We start from the raw sequence: 20,132 nt of genomic DNA on the forward strand, positions 1-20,132 counted from the left end.
TGAATCCTTCTAATGGGACCAATGTTAAGGTCATGAAATGCTGAATGTTTGTCTTTGAAATCTTTAACACTTTTTCTCCATGTTTACACATTTTATTCCTTTTCAACCCATGCACAAGGTTTCCCAAACAGCTCATGGCCAATATGGTGTTAATAATTTAATGTGAAGGTGTGTAGGGGTAAGAGATAATTGGTGATGGCTATTAAGGAGGGCACAGGATGTAATGAGCACTGGGTGTTATATGCAAATGATGAATCACTAAATTCTACCCCTTAAGCTAATAATATAGTATATGTTAACTAAATTGAATTTAAATAAAGAATAGTAAAAAAGATACATATGAAAAAGAAAAAAAATCATGTGATAAATTAGCATTTTGATGAGCACTGGTATTATAAGCAACTAATGAATCATTGAACACTACATCAAAAACTAATGATGTATTGTATGTTGGCTAACTAAACATAATCTTAAAAAAAGCATTTTCAATAACAAGTGTATAAAGAGAGCAATGCTTAATCCAAAAAAAAAAAAAAGCCTCAAAGAAGAATTTTAGTCATCTTTATGGGAGGCATTAAACATAATCTTTCTGGTGACCTCAGATTATTCAATATTGGTGAACCAATAAGGTTTGCCTTGATTTCCAAGGAAGTTCTTATCTTTACCACCCTTTAACACTTGAAACAGACAATATGGCATAGCATAGCAAGGTGATCTAAATACTCCAACAAGGCTTGGAAATATTTATCTATTTAGCCAGGCTAAAAGTTATATTTGGCTTACATGCATGCATACATAACCACCAGGGTTTTGTTTTGTTTTGTTTATAAAAAAGAAGAAAGATGATGATAGAGAAAGACAGGTGCATAAATAGATGGAAGCTTATTTCATTTTTGTCATATATTATTTTTCCAAGCACCATAGCAAGGATGCATGACCTTTCAGGACACTAATAGAAAAAGCCATTGCATCCATGAGATCTAATGCTCTCTGGAGGAATAGTTTCTTCTGTAAGTTCAGCAAGCCTCCTGATAGTCTTCAATGTAGTACAAATGAATTCCCCTAAGAAGTCGATGACTTCCAAGACTGTGAAGCATGAAGTCATGGGAAGGAGGAGCAAAACATAAAGACAGACAATGCGGAATCTTTATAAAAAGCTACATTTAATGTTTGCTGTTAAAAAAATAATCAGCATTTAAAAGACATTATAACTTATGTTTTATTTTATTTATAAATAGCAAAGTGACATTCTAACAGTTAAGCTGAATTTTGCACTTCAAACTTTTGGAATAGACTGAGAAAACTATAGTAATACGTGGCAAATTAAAATCAGATACTCTGTTCCTGGTTGAGTGTACAAATCATGGAAATTCTGAATTTATCAAAGCCAAAATTTCAATTTTCTTTGCCCACAATATCCTCTGAGTGGAATCCTTTCCAAAACAACTGAGTGATGCTGACGAAGAGTTCTACCTCCCATTAGAGGTAAAAGTTTTTGTTTTGTTTTGTTTTTCCTGTTTTACTGAATAAACTATGTTACTTTCTTTTGTAGCTGTACAAGCCTGCAGTTCTCTACAGGATATCTGGGTAGAAAGGGTAAGGTTCTTGGCTTTCTCTTAATACATTAAAAACTAGAACTTAAAAATCTCTGTGAATTGAAAATGACAATGCATATTTCTGCTGCTTCCATCAAAATGTAATTCTGAGTCTGCTAATATTTTGCCTTTTGAGGGATGTATTGTTATGAAATATGGAAATTCTCAGTAAGGAGATTACTCAGTGAGGTTATATCTATTTATAAATTTAAGTGGTTAAAATGTTCACTGAAACTGCTGCATGTTTTGTGTAAGGAATTGTGGCTGTCTAGAGAGAAAGCTCCTTTCTCTATAAGTTAATATGCTACTGACATAAATCAGGAGTCCAGACTTAGATAGTGCTCTTAACAAGTATATGTTAAAATTAGAATAGTGGTTGATTAAACACAATTCTGTTAGTATGAGCAGCGTGTGTGTGTGTGGAGGGGGGACTTAAAATTTTAAATCCAGGGTTTTGTCAACCAAATTATATGACATTCAAGTGATAAATACATTTACATGCCTAAATCTTTTCATAAGATGAAACTTGACATGTTTCTTTTGATTGAGACATTTTTCATACATTCATTTTGTGGTGGGACATAAATCCTTCTAATAGCAGAAAAAGATTTTCATCAAGCCATAGAATCTAGTACCGCTGTCAAATCTCAGAGAGGGGCTGATTCTCAATTAAGGATGAACATTTCCTTGGATGTATTTTTAACTTGAGAACATGGGAAATATTTTAAGAAGGGGTTCCAAGTATTGTGCTGTCCTCGTTAGAAGGAATTCATTTCATTTTCCTTATTTGAAGCAATAAAATAGCTGTTGTTCTTAAAAAGAATCTGTTAAAGGGGGGGTAATCAGAAGGGGGAATGAAGCATGAGAGACTATGGACTCTGAGAAACAAACTGAGGGCTTCAGAGGGGAGGGGGTGGGGGAATGGGATAGACTGGTGATGGATAGTAAGGAGGGCACGTATTGAATGGTGCACTGGGTGTTATACGCAACTGATGAATCATTGAACTTTACATCAAAAACCAGGGATGTACTGTATGGTGACTAACATAATATAATAAAAAATATTATTATAAAAAATCTGCTAACTTCACACATGGAATTGAATTCTTAAATATGTGAGATTATTCAGAATATGTAAAATTATGTACATCCTAGGAAAGTTGCTCATGATATGAGCAAATCAGGTTTTTTTTGTGCACACTGAATTCCCCCAGATTTGGAGACACTAAGTTCCCCTTAAGTAAAAGATGACTCAACGAATATTTTTACTGTGAAATTTCAGGATAAAGACTTTATTGTTCTACTAGTTTATTTTTGAGAAACAACACATAATTAACAGCTGTAGGCTACATGAACATGACTCACAGGATGGCACTATCTGCATATTATGGTTGCCAAGTGGCACCATAATGTTGTATATTGAAAGCAACTCTGCTTAATCTCTCTGACCACAAGTGTAGATGGATTTTTCCTCCACCCAAGCAGTTCCAAAGTGGCTGAGATGGGATAGCATATGAAACACAAGCAGCCTAGGCAGCTGCAGGGATTTAGGAACCTTCAAAGGAGCTGAAGTCAGCAATTCCCCTTGGACCAATCTTCCCCCAGAAATTGTGTTTTGGCAGGACTATGAAGAAAGAACCTTCTCAGTAGACTTAAGAATTCTGGGTTGAGTTTTTTCTTCCCAATCTTCCCCCAGCTACCAAGAAAGTTGACTGAGGAGGAAGTTGGTTATTTGACCAGTTTCTAAAGTTGGGTGGGAGGAGGGAGGACATTAATCACCTCTGTATCCGTAATAGCAAAGTTCAGCCTAAATCTGGTGCTGAATGAGGACTAGGTATTTACTGAAATGAAGAGCCTTAAGGGAGGGGAGGGTTTGCTTGTTAAATGACTCTGTGCTGAGGTCTTGCTTTCTGCAGCTGGAAATGCTGGTGTCCAGGAATACTAAGAAATTCTTCACCAGAATTTGAGACAGTTTTCCACTTGGTCAAAATTATTGCTCAAGATAGGAAAATAATGCATCGCTATAATTTTGAGGAGTATTAAATGATAGCATACTACTAGAATTAAACTTACTAATTGGCAATAGCTTAAGCATATTATTTTGAGACTGGGAGAAGTCACACCCAACCTGATGTGTCTCCTAGCCCTACTCGTGTGTCTGCCTCCAACCAGAAATGCCACTATTAATAATCTATTACCAGATATTACTTACTGCTTCTCTAAATTCCTATTCTTGAAATATAAATGCTTATGGAATAGGTAAAAATGTTAATTCAGGAAATGAATTTATGGGCTACCTTTATCAGCCAACTACTAGATTTTCTCAAACAAGGAAGGTTGGTACTCCAGAAGATACTAAGGAATTGAAAAGACTTCAATGGGCAGAAATAAACCCACAATTATATGGTCAATTAATGTTTGACAAAAGATCTAAGAATATGCAATAGGAAAAAAGACAGTCTCTTCAACAAATGATGTTGGGAAAGCTGCACAGCCACATACAAAAGAATGAAACTGAACCACTTTCTTACACCATACACAAAAATAAATTCAAAATTGATTAAAGACCTAAATGTGATGCCTGAAACCATAAAAATCCTAGAAAAGAGCACAGGCAATAATTTCTCTGACATCAGCCATAGCAGCATTTTTCTAGATATGTGTTCTGAGGCAAGGGAAACAAAAGTAAAAATCAACTATTGGAACTGCATCAAAATAGAAAGCTGCTGCACAGTGAAGGATATAATCAACAAAACTGAAAAACAACCTACTGAGTGGGATATGATATTCGCAAACAACATATCCAATAAAGGTTTAGTATCCAAAATATGTAAATAACTGATATAACTCAACACCCAAAAAACAAATAACCCAATTTAAAAAATGGCAGAAGATATGAACAGACGTTTCTCCAAGGAAGATATACAGATGGCCAATAGACACATGAAAAGATGCTCAACATCACTCATCATCAGGTAAATGCAAATCAAAACCACAGTGAGATATCATCTCCCTCCTGTCAGAGTGGTTAAAATAAAAAACACAAGAAATGACAAGTGTTGTTGAGGGTGTGGAGAAAAAGGAACCCTCACGCACTGTTGGTGAGAATGCAAACTGGTGCAGCCACTGTGGAAGATAGTATGAAAAATTAAAAAAAAATAAAATAGAACTCAAAAAATTAAACTAAAAAAAATAGAACTACCCTATGATCCAGTAATCATACTACTGGGTATTTACCAAAAGAACACAAAAACACTTTACCCTAAAGATACAGACATAGTGAAGAGAAGGGCCATATGCACCCCAATGTTCATAGCAGCAATGTCCACAATAGCTAAATCGTGGAAGGAACCGAGATGCCCTTCAACAGATGACTGGATTAAGAAGTTGTGGTCCATATATACAATAGAATATTACTCAGCTATTAAAAAGAATGATTTCTCAACATTTGCTGCAACATGGACGGCATTGGAGGAGATAATGCTAAGTGAAATAAACCAAGCAGAGAAAGACAATTATCATATGGTTTCACTCATTTATGGAACATAAGGAATAGCAGGGAGATTGGTAGGAGAAGGAAGGGGGGTAAACAGAAGGGGGAATGAACCTGAGAGACTATGGACTCTGGGAAACAAACTGAGGGCTTCAGAGGGGAGGGGGGTGGGGGAATGGGATAGGCTGGTGATGGATAGTAAGGAGGGCACGTATTGCATGGTGCACTGGGTGTTATAAGCAACTAATGAATCATCGAACTTTACATCAAAATAAATAAATAAATAAATAAATAAATAAATAAATAAAATTAAAAAACAAAAAAACCCCCCCACTAACTCAAAAGGATTATGCACCCATATGTTTATTGCAGCATTGTTTACAATAGCCAAATTATGGAAGCAGCCCAAATATCTACTGATAGGTAAATGGATGAAGATGTGGTATATGTGTGTGTGTGTGTATGTATATATATGAATCTTATTGAGCCATAAAGAAGAACGCATTATTGCCATTTGCAACAACATGGATAGAGCTAGAAAGTACGATGCTAAGCAAAATAAGTCAGTCAGAGAAAGACAAATACCATATGATTTCACTCATATGTGGAATTTAAGAAACAAAAAAACAAGGAGAGGAAAAAAAGAGATAAAGACAAACCAAGAAACAGACTTTTAACCACATATGGTTACCAGATGGGAAGTGGGTTGGGGGGTGGCTGAAATAGGTGATGGGGGTTAAAGAGTACACTTATCGTGATTAGCACTGAGTAATGTATGGCATTGTTGAATCACTATATTGTACACTTGAAGCTAATGTAATCTTGTATCTTAACTCTAAAAATAAAGAAAAAGAAAAGAGGGCAATGGGAGCAAAAAGGGAGAAGATACTGGGTAATGGAAGGGAAATTTTCTGACATCACACATCCGGCTACTTATACATCAAAGTGTATAATGCACAGGTTTCAAACCTAGCCTGCAACCTATGATCATAACTATGAATAGCCCGGAGAGTGACCAGTGCCAATCATAGGCTTAACTTTTTCTCTGACTTTAGACTATAGCAATGTTGCTGTATCACTGTGGACAAGTTAGAGATTATAGTGTTGCCTAGGATTTACAATCGAATTTCCTGAATGTCTTGCCTGAGAGCTAGCTCTGATGTGAAATACAGTTAGGTGGCTGCAGAATGAGCATGTTTCTTTTTTTTTTATTTTTTGTTTTTTATTAAGTTATGTTAGTCGCCATACAGTACATCATTAGTTTTTGATGTAGTGTTCCATGATTCATTGTTTGCGTATAACACCCAGGGCTCCGTGCAATACATGCCCTCCTTAATACCCATCACCGGCCTATCCCAATCCCCCACACCCCCTCCCCTCTGAAGCCCTCAGTTTGTTTCCCAGAGTCCATAACCTCTCGTGGTTCATTCCCCCTTCTGTTTACCCCCCTTCCTTCTCCTACCAATCTCCCTGCTATTCCTTATGTTCCATAAATGAGTGAAACCATATGATAATTGTCTTTCCCTGCTTGACATATTTCGATTAGCATAATCTCCTCCAGTCCCATCCATGTTGCTGCAAATGTTGGGTAATCATTCTTTCTGATGGCTGAGTAATATTCCATTGTATGTATGGACCACATCTTTATCCATTCATCTGTTGGAGGGCATCTTGGCTCCTTCCAGAGTTTAGCTATTGTGGACAATGCGAATGAGCCCGTTTCTTTTTTCTTTCTTTCTCTCTCTCTCTTTCTTACTCCAGAGAGTTTTCTGAAGGATTTGTAATTTTACTTGTCAAAGCCCAAGTGATTTGTCTGTCAAACAAAACCAAGCAGAAATCTATCTCTTAATTACAGATCAACATTCATGACAACCAGTATCATGGCAAGCTAGGATTTGGTGGAACATAAGATGATTTCTTACAGAATGTGTTATATATGAAGAACCTGAGATAAGTACTTTTTGATTGGTTTCCTCATGGAGCTAGACAACTGCCTCAGTGCATCTCAAGAGAACATTTTAAAAAATATTTTATTTTGAAATAAATTTATACTCACAAGAAGTTACAAAAGTAGCGTAGAGCATCCTTGTGACAAAACTATAGCACATTATCAAAAGCAGGAACTGACATTAGTATAATATTATTAACTAGACTACGAGTCTTATTTAGATTTTGCCAGTTTTTACATGTACTCATTTGTGTGTTTATGTATGTATGTATCATTCTATAAAATTTTATCACATGCATATATTTATATAACCACCACCACAATCAAGATTCAGAAATATCAGCCACCTGATATAAAGGTGTTACACCTTTATAGCACAAATTCTGCCCATCTGTAACTCTCTGGCAACTACTAATATGTTCTCCATCTGTATAATTCTGTCATTTTGAGGATATTAAATAAAAGTAACCTTTTCAGGTTTGCTTTTTTCACTTAGCATAATGTCTTTAAGACCTATGCAAGTTGTTGTGCATATCAATAGTTGGTTCATTTTTATTGCTGAGCACTATTCAATTGTATGGATATACCACAGTTTTTTCTATTCACCCACTGAAAGGCATTGGGTTGTTACCATATTTTGGATATTAAAAATAAAACTGGCGGGGCACCTGGGTGGCTCAGTTGGTTAGGCGTCTGCCCTTGCCTCAGGTCATAGTCCCAGGATACTGGAATCAAGCCCAGCTTCAGGCTCCCTGCTCAGTGGGGACCCTGCTTCCCTTTCTCCTCCTCCCCCACTCATGCTCTCTCTCTCTCTCAAATAAATAAATAAATAAATAAAATCTTAAAAAAATAAAAAAAATAAAGTTGGAATGAAAATTATGCAAATATTTCTGTGGACATGTTTTGATTTCTCTTCAGTATTTACCTACATTCTGGAGTGCATTTCTAGGTTATACAGTAAGTGCATGTTTAATTTTGTAAAACAAAACAAAACAAAACAAAACAAAACCCTGTTTTCCAGAGTGATTTTATCATTTACCATTCCTAACAGCAATGCATGATGGATCCATTTCTTATTCTTAGTCAGCACTTAACTATTGTCAGTATTTTTTTAAATTATTTTAGACATTCTAATAGATATGCTGTGGTATTTCACTGTGGTTTTAAGTCATTTTCCTAATGGCAAATGACCTTGACTATCGTTTCATGTGTTCTTTAGTGAATTGTCTGTTAATGTCCTTTTCCCATTTTTAAATTGAATTGTTTGTTTTCTTACTGTTGAGTTTCGAGGTACTTTACATATTTTAGATGCAAGTCCTTTTGGGGTATGTGGTTTGCAAACATTTTTTCCAAGTCTGTGGGTTAGTCTTTTCATCCTCTTAACACAATCTTTCATAAAGCAAGCTTTGAATTTTGATGAAGTCCAATGTATTGATTTTTTTTCTTTTTTTCTTTTGGTTTATTCTTTTGGTGGTATATTTAAGAATACCAAGTCCTAGATCCTGAAGATTTTCTCTATGTTTCATCTAAAGTTTTTATAGTTTTATAATTAGATATATAATCCATTTTGAGTTAATTTTTATATAGAATGTGAAGTTAAGTTCAACATTAGTTTCTTTTTTTTTGTTTATAGATGGATGTGTAATTGTTAAAATATCATTTGTTGAAAAACTATTCTTTCTTTATTGAATTTTGCACCAGTCAAAAAATGGGCAGAAGACATGAACAGTTACTTCTCCAAAGAAGACATACAAATGGCTAACAAACACATGAAAAAATGTTCAACATCACTAGCCATCAGGGAAATACAAATCAGAACCACATTGATGTACCACCTTATACCAGTTAGAATGGCAAAAATTAACAAAACAGGAAACAAAAATGTTGGCAAGGATGTGGAGAAAGGGGAACCCTCTTACACTGTTGGTGGGAATGCAAGTTGGTACAGCCACTTTGGAAAACAGTGTGGAGGTCCCTCAAAAAGTTAAAAATAGAGCTACCCTTTGACCCAGCCATTGCACTACTAGGTATTTACCCCAAAGATACAGATGTAGTGAAAAGAAGGGGCACATGCACCCCAATGTTCATAGCAGCAATGTCCACAATAGCCAAACTGTGGAAGGAGCTGAGATGCCCTTCAACAGATGAATGGATAAAGATGTGGCCCATATATGCAATGGAATATTACTCAGGCATCATATAGGATGAACTCCCACCATTTACACTGACATGGATGGAAGTGGAGAGGATTATGCTAAGTCAAAGAAGTCAAGCAAAGAAAGACAATTATCATATGGTTTCACTCATATGTGGAACATAAGGAGTGGCACGGAGGACCATAGGGGAAGGGAGAAAAAACTGAAAGAGGAGAGATCAGAGAGGGAGATGAACCATGAGAGACTCTGAGCTCTGGGAAACAATCTGAGGGTTTCAAAGGGAAGGGGGTGGGGGGTATGGGGTAGCCGGGTGATGGGTATTCAAGAGAGCATGTGTTGTGATGAACACTGGATGTTATACACAACTAATGAATCCTTGAACACTACCTCAAAAACTAATGATGTACTATAAAGTGGCTAACTGAACATAACAAAAAAAAATAAATTAATTAAAAAAAAGAATTGTGTACCTTTGTAAAAATACCAGTTGGCTCTACCTGTTTCGGTCTATTTATTTATTTTCTATTCTGTTTTATTAATCTATGTATCTCACCCTCTAACAACATCACATCACCTTGATTTTTTTAGCCATATAGTAAGCCCTAAAATTGGGTACTGTGGTACTTCCGACTTTATTTTTTGTTCTTCATAATTGCTTTAGTTACTTTAACATCTTTATTTTTCACATACATTTTAAAATAAGCTTGTCTATATCTACAAAAATACACATGGGGATTTTGAGAGTAACGTTATTAAAACTATTTAGCAATTTTGGGAGAATTTGCATCTTTATTTTGTTGTATTAATGAACTAATCAATGTCGAATCAATGAACAATTTGTGTCTATGCACTTATTTAGGTCTTTGATATCTTTCATCATCATTTTGAAGTTTTCAGCTTATAGTTCTTGTAAGATGCTATGTTACATTTATACTTAAGTGTTCTTTATTTTTTGAACTGTTTCAAATGCTATTATGTTTTTAACTTTCACAGTAATATGGGTTTTTTATTTTTAAATATTATTATTATTTCTAGTATATAAAAATACAATTGATAGTTTGTATGTTAACATGTGACCTTGCTAAACTTATACACTAGTTCTGAGATTTTTTTTTCTAAGAGATTTTTTTAAGGTAGATTCTTTAATATTTTCTACATGTACAAGCATGTCACCTGAAAATAGGGATAGTTTTTGTTTTGTTTTGTTTTCAATCTTTATACCTTTTATTTCCTTTCCTAGCCTTATTGTACTGACTAGAATTTCTATTAGTATTTTGAATAGGAGATAAGAGTGGATATCCTTACCTTGTGACGGATTATAGAGAGAAAGCTGTTTAGTCTTTCACTATTAAATATAATGTTAACTCTAGGTCTTTTAGAGATATAGTCTATCAGGTTGAGGTATTTTCCCTTTATTCTTAGTTTGCTGGGAGGTTTTAATCTGAGTGGATATCGGATTTTGTCAAATGCTTTGTCTGCCTTAGCTGATATATTCATGTGTTATTTGTAACATGTTAATAGAGTGGATTATGTTGTTTGTTTTATTATTTTCTTTCATTTTAATTTCAATATAGTTAATGCATAGTGCTAATATAAATTGCAGGTATACTATATAGTGATTCAACAATTCATATGTTACTCAGTGCTCATCAAGGTAAGTGTACTCTTAATCCCCTTCACCTATTTCACCCATTCCTTCATGCACCTCCCCTCTGGAAATCATCCATTTGTTCTTTATAGTTAAGAGTCTGTTTCTCGATTTCTCTCTCTCTTTTTTTCCTTTGTTCATTTGTTTTGTTTCTTAAATTCCACATATGAGTGAAATCATATGGTATTTGTCTTTCTCTGACTGACTTATTTCACTTAGCATTATACTCTGTAGCTCCATTCATGTTATTGCAAATGGCAATATTATATTTTTATGACTGATTAATATTCCAGTGTGTGTGCGAGTGTGTGTGTGTGTGTGTGTGTGTGTGTGTGTGTGTATCACATCTTCTTCATCCATTCATCTACCAATGGATGTTTGGGATATTTCCATAATTTGGCTATTGAAATTATGCTATATTAAACATAGAAATACATATACCATTTTGGATTACTGTTTTTGTGTTCTTTGGGTAAATACCCAGTAATGTGATTACTGGATCATAGGGTAGTTCTATTTTTAATTCCTTGAGGAATCTCCATTCTGTCTTCCACGGTAGCTGGACCAGTTTGCATTCCCACCAACAGTTCATGAGGGTTCATTTTTCTCCATGCCCTCACCAACACTTGTTTCTTGTGTTTTTTTATTTTAGCCATTCTGACAGGTGTGAGGTGATATTTCATTTCCCTGATGATGAGTGATGTTGAATATATTTTCATGTGTCTGGTGGCCATCTATATGCCTTCTTTGGATAAATGTCTGTTCATGTCTTCTGCCCATTTTTTAATTGGATTACTTGTTTTTGGGTGTTGAGTTGTATAAGTTCTTGAGATACTTTGGAGACTAACTCTTTATCAGATATGTCATTTGCAAATATCATCTTCCATTTAGTAGGTTGCCTTTTAGTTTTATTGATTGTTTCCTTTGCTGACTTTTATTTTAATGTAGTTCTAACAGTTTATTTTGCTTTTGTTTCCCTTGACTCAGGAGACATATCTAGAAAAAAAGTCAGATGATGTCAGATAAATTACTGTCTGTGCTTTCTTCTAGGATTTTTATGGTTTCAGGTATCACATTTAGGTCTTTAGTCCACTTTGAGTTTATTTTTAATGTATGGTGTAATAAAGTGGTCCGGTTTCATTCTTTTGTATGTAGCTATGCAGCTTTCCCAACACCATTTGTTGAAGAGACTTTTCCAATTGTATATTCTTGCTTTCTTTGTCATAGCATAATTGACCATAAAAGTTTGGGTTTATTTTTGGATTCTTTATTTGTTCTATTGATCTATGTGCCTATTTTTGTGCAAGTACCATACTGTTTCTATTTACTATCTCTTTGTAATGTAACTTGAAGTCTGAAATTGTGATACCTTCAGCGTTGTTTTTCTTTTACAAGATTGTTTTGGCTATTCGGGGTCTTTTGTATTTCCATACAAATTTTAAGATTGTTCTTGTTCTGTGAAAAATGCTGTTTGCATTTTGATAGTGACTGCATTAAAACTATAGATTGCTTTGGGTTGTATTGACATTTTAGCAATATTTGTTTTTCCAATCCAGGAGCATGGATTATCTTTCCATTTGCTTGTGCCGACTTTCAATTGCTTTCATCAGTGTTTTATGGTTTTCAGAGTACAGGTTACAGGTCTTTCACCTCCTTGGTTAAGTTTGTTTCTAGGTATTTTACTATTTTGGGTGCAGTGGTAAATGGGATTATTTTCCTAATTTCTCTTTTTTTTCTGCTTCATTATTAGTGTGTAGAAATGCAATGGATTTCTGTACATTTTTTTTATCCTGCTCCTTATTGAATTCATTTATCAGCTCTAAATTTTTTTGGATTACATTGTTTGATTTTAGCATATTGAACCAGGCTTGTATTTTGAATCAATTTTACTTAGACATTTAGTATCTTTCTTTGTATATGCCTGATTTCATTTGATAATAGTTTTCAGAATTTTTGCATATATATTTATGAGAGATAACAGTCTGTAGTCACTCCTTTTTTTCTTTTGTATCGTCTTGGTCTGCATTTAGTATTAGGGAAAGGGTGGCTTCATAAAATGATTTGAGAAATATTCTTTTTATGCCTCTGTTTCTGGAAGTGATTATGTAGAATTTGTATTGTTTCTTATTAGATGTTTGATAGAATTGTCTGTGAACCCATGTGGGCCTTAAGATTTATGTTTTGAACATTTTATCATATAATTTCATTTTTTAAAATAGTTACAGGACTATTCAAATTGTGTATGTTACCTTGTGTGAATTTGCTCATTTGTGGTTGTTAAGTATTTGGTCCATTTCATCTAAGTTGTCAAATTTAAGTAAAATTGTTCTTAGTATTTATTTCCTTATTAGCTTTTTGATGTCTGCAGGGTCTACAACGACTTTCTTTTTCTTCTTCTTCTTCTTTTTTTAATCCTGATACTGGTAATTTGTCTTTTATCATTTTTGCTATTGCTGGAGGCTTATCTGTTACTGGTCTTTTCAGAGAACTGAGTTTTGAGTTTGGTTGGTTTTATTAATTGCTTTTCTCTTTCTAATTTCACTGGTTTCTGTTCTTTATCATTTCATTCTTTTTGCTTACATTTTTTTCTTGAAGTGAAATATTGTATTACTAATTTGATATTTTTCTTTTCTAATAAAGGCATTTAATACTCTCAACTTCCCTCCAAGCGTTCCTTTAACTCTACTTCACATATTTTGATATGTTGTATTTTCATTTTCATCTTGTTTAATGTACAGTTTAATTTCCCTTGAGAATTATTTACTCTTTGACTCATGTAATAATTAATAATGTGCTCTCTAATTTCCAAGTGTTTGAAGAAGTTCCTTGATTTCTGCTTGATTTCTAGCATGTTACTGATTATTAGTTTAATTCCTAGCTTGATTCTCTTTGGGTAAGAGAATATATTCTATATGATTTCAGTTTAAAAATGTTAAAATGTCTTTATTATCCAGGATATTGACTACCTATGTGAATTTTTAATGTTTGCTTGAAAAGAATGTGTATTTGGCTTTTCTTGGATGGCATATTCTATAAATTTCTATTAGATCTTGTTGGTTGATGTTGATGTTCAGTTCTTCTACATCTTTCCTGATCTCTGTCTAGCATTTTTGTCAATTATAGAGAACATTAAGGCCCCCCAAATATAATTGTGGATTTTTTTCTATTTTTTTCTTTCAGTCACATAAATTTTTACTTCATGTATTTTAAAGCTCATTTTTTTTTTGGTTACATACACATTTAAAATTTCAACATATTCTTGGGGGATAGATCTTTTTGATCATTACCTATTATCCCTTCTTTTTCCTACTAATTTTGTTTGCTCTTCAGTCTACTTTATTTCATATTAATGTGCCAATTCTACTTTCCTTGGTTAATATTTGCATGGTATATATTTTTCCATCCTTTTTCTTACAACTTGCCTATGCCATTATGTTTAAAACAAGTTTCTTATAGACAACATAGATTTGAATATGGTAAGCAGAATAATGAACTCCCAAAGATGTATGCATCTTGATCCCCAGAACCTCTGAATATGTTATGGTACCTGGCAAGGGGAAATTAAAGTAATACTGGATTATCTAAGCAGACTGACTGTAAGGGTCTTCATAAGTTGAAAAGGGAAGAAGGAGAGAGAAGAGCAGAAAGATGGTAGTATGAGAAGGACTTGACTAGTCATTGTTAGCTTTGAAATGGAAGGGGACCAGGAACCATGGAATGCAGACAGCCTCTAAAAGGTGGAAGAGCCAAGAAAATCAATTTTCTTCTACAACCTCCAGAAAATAACAGAGCCCTACCAACAACTTTATTTTAACCCAATGAAACACATTTTAAACTTCTGAATTTGAGAACTGTGAGATAATAATTTGTATTCTTTTAAGTCACTAAATTTGAGGCAAATTTTTACAACAGAAATACAAAACTAATTCATTTGGCAACATTGTTCTATCTATTCTGACATTGTCTTTTATTTTATTTTATTTTATTTATTTATTTCATTTATTTTTTATTTATTTGTCAGAGAGAGAGAAAGCGCACAAGCAGGGGGAGTGGGAGGCAGAGGGAGAAGCAAACTCCCACTGAGCAAGGAGCGCAGTGTGGGACTCAATCCCAGGACCCCAGGATCATGACCTGAGCTGAAGGCAGGGGTTTAACTGACCCACCCAGGCATCCTTTGACGTTGTCTTTTAGTTGATTTATTTAGACTATTTACATTTTTACATTCAACGTAATTATTAATATGTTAAGCCTATAATCTTAGAGTTTTCTGTTTTTCCTTATCATTTTCATTTCTCTGTTTTTATTGCCCTGGCTATGATTCAATTACTTAAAAAAATTTTAGTATTCCCCTTTGATTCTTCTAGAGTATTTTTGATTCTACCACCTCATATATTTATTTTTATAGCAGCTGCATTAAGATTTAATTCACACACCATAAAATATATACTTTTAAGTTGTATAATTCATTTTCAAGTATATTCATGGAGTTATGCAACTGGCACTGCTACCTAATTTTAGAACATTTTCATTACACTCCCCCCAAAACCTTTACCCATTAACAATTATCCTACATCCTGCTCACCTAAGCCCTGAAAAATACTGATCTATTTCTGCCTTTTTAAAATTTTAACCATCCTAGTGGGCATGAAATATTATTTAATTGTGGTTTTTATTTGTACTTCTCTAATGGATAATAAAGTTGGACATGTTTTCATGTTATTTAACCATTGTTTATATTTTCTTTGGAGAAATGTTTATTCAAACTCTCTGCTCATTTTAAAATCTGTTTGTCTTTTTACAGTGAATTATAAGAGTTTTTTAACATACTTGGGATACATACAAGTTCCTTATCAAACATATATAATTTACAAATATCTTCTGTCATTCTGAATACCTTTTCACTTTAAATAGTGTCCTCTGAAGTACAAAGTGTATTTTATCTTTATAAAGTCCAATTTATCTATTTTCATCTGTTGTTTTGTTGAATGTGTTTTTGGTGATGTATCTCTGAAACCATCGCATAAATCAAGGTCACAAAACTTATTCTGATGAGTTCTTCTAAGAGTTTTATAGCTGTAGCTCTTATATTTATGCCTATGATCTATTTTGAGTTAATTTTTGTTTATTGTGTGAGGTAAGTGATTATTTCAGGATTCAACCAGTAGGAGATATATATAAAGGAGTTTATCAATATTGGTTTACACATTGTGGAGCCTGGTTAGGCAAGTCCAAAAGCTGTAAAGCAGGCTAACAGGAGGAATAGGCTGGTGCTCTTTGGTATAAGCTGAAGCTGCTGTCCACATGTGGAATTTCTTCTTTAGGAGAGTCTCAACTCTGCTGTTAATGCCTTTCAACTATTGAATTAAGTCCATTCAGATTATCTAACATAATCTCTTTAATCTAAAGTAAACGGGGTATAAATTTTAATTATGTATGTAAAATACCTGTACAGCAACACTTACATTAGTGTCTGAGTAATTGGAACTGTAGTCCATCCAAGCTGATACACAAAAAAGAACATCACGTTCTACCACTTGTCTACTTAGAACCTATACACATCTTCTTAAACCATATTTAATATTCAAATAGAGACAGCAATAAATTCATACTTTCATGTAACATGATACCACTATCTTGGGTACAACTCAAAACACACTAACACTTTCTCCATAAGAGAATGCAAGGTCCTTTGGTAATGTATACTCCTAAATTTTGATATTCTATAACTTATATACTGTGATAATAAAATAACTATTATTACTACATCTTATGTTAGATGATAAGGAGATAAAGAGAGAAGAAACAAAAAGACATATAGTGTAGTAGATATATATACACACATACAAATATTCATAGCAATATAAGGAGGAATATTCGTAACTATTACAGTCCTCATTTCTGCAACTGATTATTTACTCAACTGGTGTTTTTAACTGCCTTCTTTCACTATCAATTTTATATTCCTCTTTTCCTCAGGAAGCACTCCATCTTGTCATAGTTCTTTGGTAGAGAACTCAAAAATATATTCTTGAATGTTCTAGGCCTTTAGCAGTTCTACTTAAGTTTGGTTGTTATAGACTTCCATTGACTTTACTCACTGGACATGATAGTATTAAAAGACTCTCTAAGCTATCTCCTGTAATAAAGATACAATGTTTCTTAGCCCCATATACTCTTCCTTACTTGCATAATGTAGTAGCAACCAATTTCCCTTTGTTAATTAGGATCCATTATTCTAGGCATACAGTAATTCTCTTCTTTGCCTCTTGATGCAGAGACATGAGGATCTCAAAGTGGCTTAGTGGCATTCTGAACTTTTAGTTCAGTGGAATCATTGTTGTATCTTCTTCTGGAATCACTCTTCTCTTTGGAGTAAGACCTCTAAACCAGAAGAGCTTAAAGTTGCAGGGATGGGAGGTAAAATTTTTGCTAGTTTATTACTGCAAGTAATAATTAAAATGGTCCTTGACTGTTGGACCTATAATCCTGGCTATGGAAGAAACTGACAGGAAACTGATTTGGAGCACTTATAGCCTCCTGGAGAGATATTGTCACTTCAAAGGGTCATCAAACCAACTGCATTAGCATGATGGGAAACATGGTAAGAATAGTGAGTTTCATAAGCATGGACCCATTGCTCCACTTAATTTTGTTGTGAGGTGAGTTCTTTGCTAAGAAGCAATGCTGTGTGGAGTAACATGACACGGATAAGGTATTCTGTAAGTCCAAAGATGATAGTCTTGACAGAAGCATTGTAAGCAGGAAGGGCAAATCCATATCTAAAGTGTCTATTCAAGCAAAAAGAAAGTCTTTCTTCATCCATGAAATAAGTTGTCCGATATAATAAACCTGCCACCAGCTAGTTGGCAGATCACCCCTGGTAATGATGCCATATCAAGTATTCAGCCTTGCTTCCTGTTGCTGGAATATTGGGCACTTAGTACTAGCCAGGTCAGCCTTAGTGATTGGAAACACATGTTGCTGATCCCAGGCATAACCTCAATTCTTACCACCATGGCCATTTTGTTTATGAGCTTATTGTGCAATGACAGGTGTGGCTGGTGAAAGAAGTTGACAAACTTTGTCATCTTATCCCTTTGATTATTATAACCTTCCCCTGCTGAGGTCATCCTTCAGGGAACATTCATATGAGACTTAAATATCTTCACATTACTTACCCATTTAGAAAGTTCCATGCAGGTATCTCTTCCCATACCTCATTGCCACCAATTTTCCAATTATGTTTTTCTGAATCCCTGACTAGTCATCAAAACCATTGACCACAACATCTGAATAGAGATATATACTCATACCTCTGGCCACTTTCCCTTCTGTGGAAAATGAATAACCAGGTCCACAGTTTGAGTTCTGCTCATGGATAGGGTTTATTTCCACTATAATCCTTCAGGATTTTTCTCAGAAAAGGTATATAATGCTTCAGCTGTTCACTTTGGGTGGAACCTACATATGCATAATCATTTGTAAACCAGGCCTGAGTTTTCTCTTCCTCAGCCTGATTGGTTATAGAAAAATCTTAATGAGAACAGAGGTGTGGAATGTGAGAAAGAAGATAATATAACAGGGCCATGGGAATTTGGGCATTCCCCATGCAACTTGTGCCTTCATGACCTATTTGAGCTTGGTCTCTTATATACCACTTTCATTTGACGATGTAATGTTTCTGTGCATGATAACATTTATGGCACAAATTTATGACTGGCAGTCCAGGTTGCATGGTAACTTGGTGGTCCATGGAGAAGTATTCAGTCTCTACTAAGTCCTAGCAGCAAGAAAAGGGGGGGAGTGTTTCTCAAAAGGGGAGTATTTATCTACAGAGAATGACAGAGTTTTGCTTCAGATTTAAAGGCTGCTACTGTGATTCACTTACAGAAACCCTCCAAAGGCTCCACATAGCATCTCTATCTTCCACTGACACTTTAACCTCCACCTGATCTGCTGGACTGTATAACCTAAGTGACAGAGCAGCTTGCATGGCAGTGTGGGTCTCTTGGCCTCACTCAAAACTAGAAACTTTTTGGGTCACTGAGTAAATGGGTTGGAGTAGCACACTCAAATGCAGAAAATGTTGTCTCCAAAATTCAACAAAGCAATTACATGTTGTGTCTCGTGTGTGTGTGCGGATGTGTGTGCGTGTGTGTGTGTGTGTGTGTGTGTGTGTGTGTGTGGTGGTGGTGGTGGTGGTGGTGGTAGGGACCAGATATATCAATGTATCCTTCACTTTAGAAGGGCTATTTAACATGACCAAGCCCATTAGACCCCTAGAAATGTCACTGAAGTAGAAAGCTTTAGTTTTTTAAGAGATTTATTTTCCACTTCCCCACAAGCAAAGGTCTTAGTGATATGCCTAGAGCAGTTTTTACTTCTTACTTACCAAATCCAATCAGCATAATATCATCTACGTGATGCACCAGCATGACATCCCTAGTCTTTTTTTTTTTAAGTTTTTGTTTATTTATTTGACAGAGAGAGAGACAGCCAGCGAAAGAGGGAACACAAGCAGGGGGAGTGGGAGAGGAAGAAGCAGACTCCCAGCAGCGTAGGGAGCCTGATGCAGGGCTCAATCCCGGGACCCTGGGATATGCCCCAAGCCGAAGGCAGACGCTTAAGGATTGAGTCACCCAGGCACCCCAGACATCCCAAATCTTGTGCAAGGGAAAGGTGATCAAAGTCTTTGTGGACTAAATAAATCAGTCAGAGAAAGACAAATACCATATGATTTTACTAATATATGGAATTTAAGAAACAAAACAGATGAACATATGGAAAAGGAAGGAATAATAAAATAAAATAAAAACAGAGAGGGAGGGAAACTATAACAGACTCTTAAACATAGGGATTAAACGGAGGGTTGCTGGAGGGGAGGTGGGTAGGAGGATGGGCTAATTGGGTGATGGGCATTAAGGAGGGCACTTGATAGTGAAATAAGTCAAGCAGAGAAAGGCAATTATCATATGGTTTCACTCATTTATGGAACATAAGGAATAGCAGGGAGATTGGTAGGAGAAGGAAGGGAAGAATGAAGGGGGGTAAACAGAAAGGGGAATGAACCAGGGAAGACTATGGACTCTGGGAAACAAACTGAGGGCTTCAGAGGGGAGGGGGCGGGGGATTGGGATAGGCTGTTGATGGGTATTAAGGAGGGCACATATTGCATGGAGCACTGGGTGTTATACACAAACAATGAATCATGGAACACTACTTCAAAAACTAATGATGTACTGTATGGCGACTAACATAACATAATAAAAAAATTTAAACAGAAGGAGGGCAC

The 20,132-nt window shown here is 35.0% G+C and overlaps 1 protein-coding gene across 1 annotated transcript in view; it reads left to right on the plus strand.

Moving 5' to 3' along the window:
* The first annotated feature begins 1,539 nt into the window (after nucleotides 1-1,539).
* LOC113242152 (putative P2Y purinoceptor 10) overlaps nucleotides 1,540-20,132 on the plus strand; it is a 51,187-nt gene continuing 32,594 nt past the window's right edge. Inside the window, exon 1 of the mRNA XM_026480131.4 lies at nucleotides 1,540-1,596. The gene's annotated coding sequence lies outside the window, so the exon portion shown is untranslated. The remainder of the gene's footprint in view (nucleotides 1,597-20,132) is intronic.

The sequence above is a fragment of the Ursus arctos genome, chromosome X, assembly GCF_023065955.2.
Source record: "Ursus arctos isolate Adak ecotype North America chromosome X, UrsArc2.0, whole genome shotgun sequence".
Taxonomy (NCBI): domain Eukaryota; kingdom Metazoa; phylum Chordata; class Mammalia; order Carnivora; family Ursidae; genus Ursus; species Ursus arctos.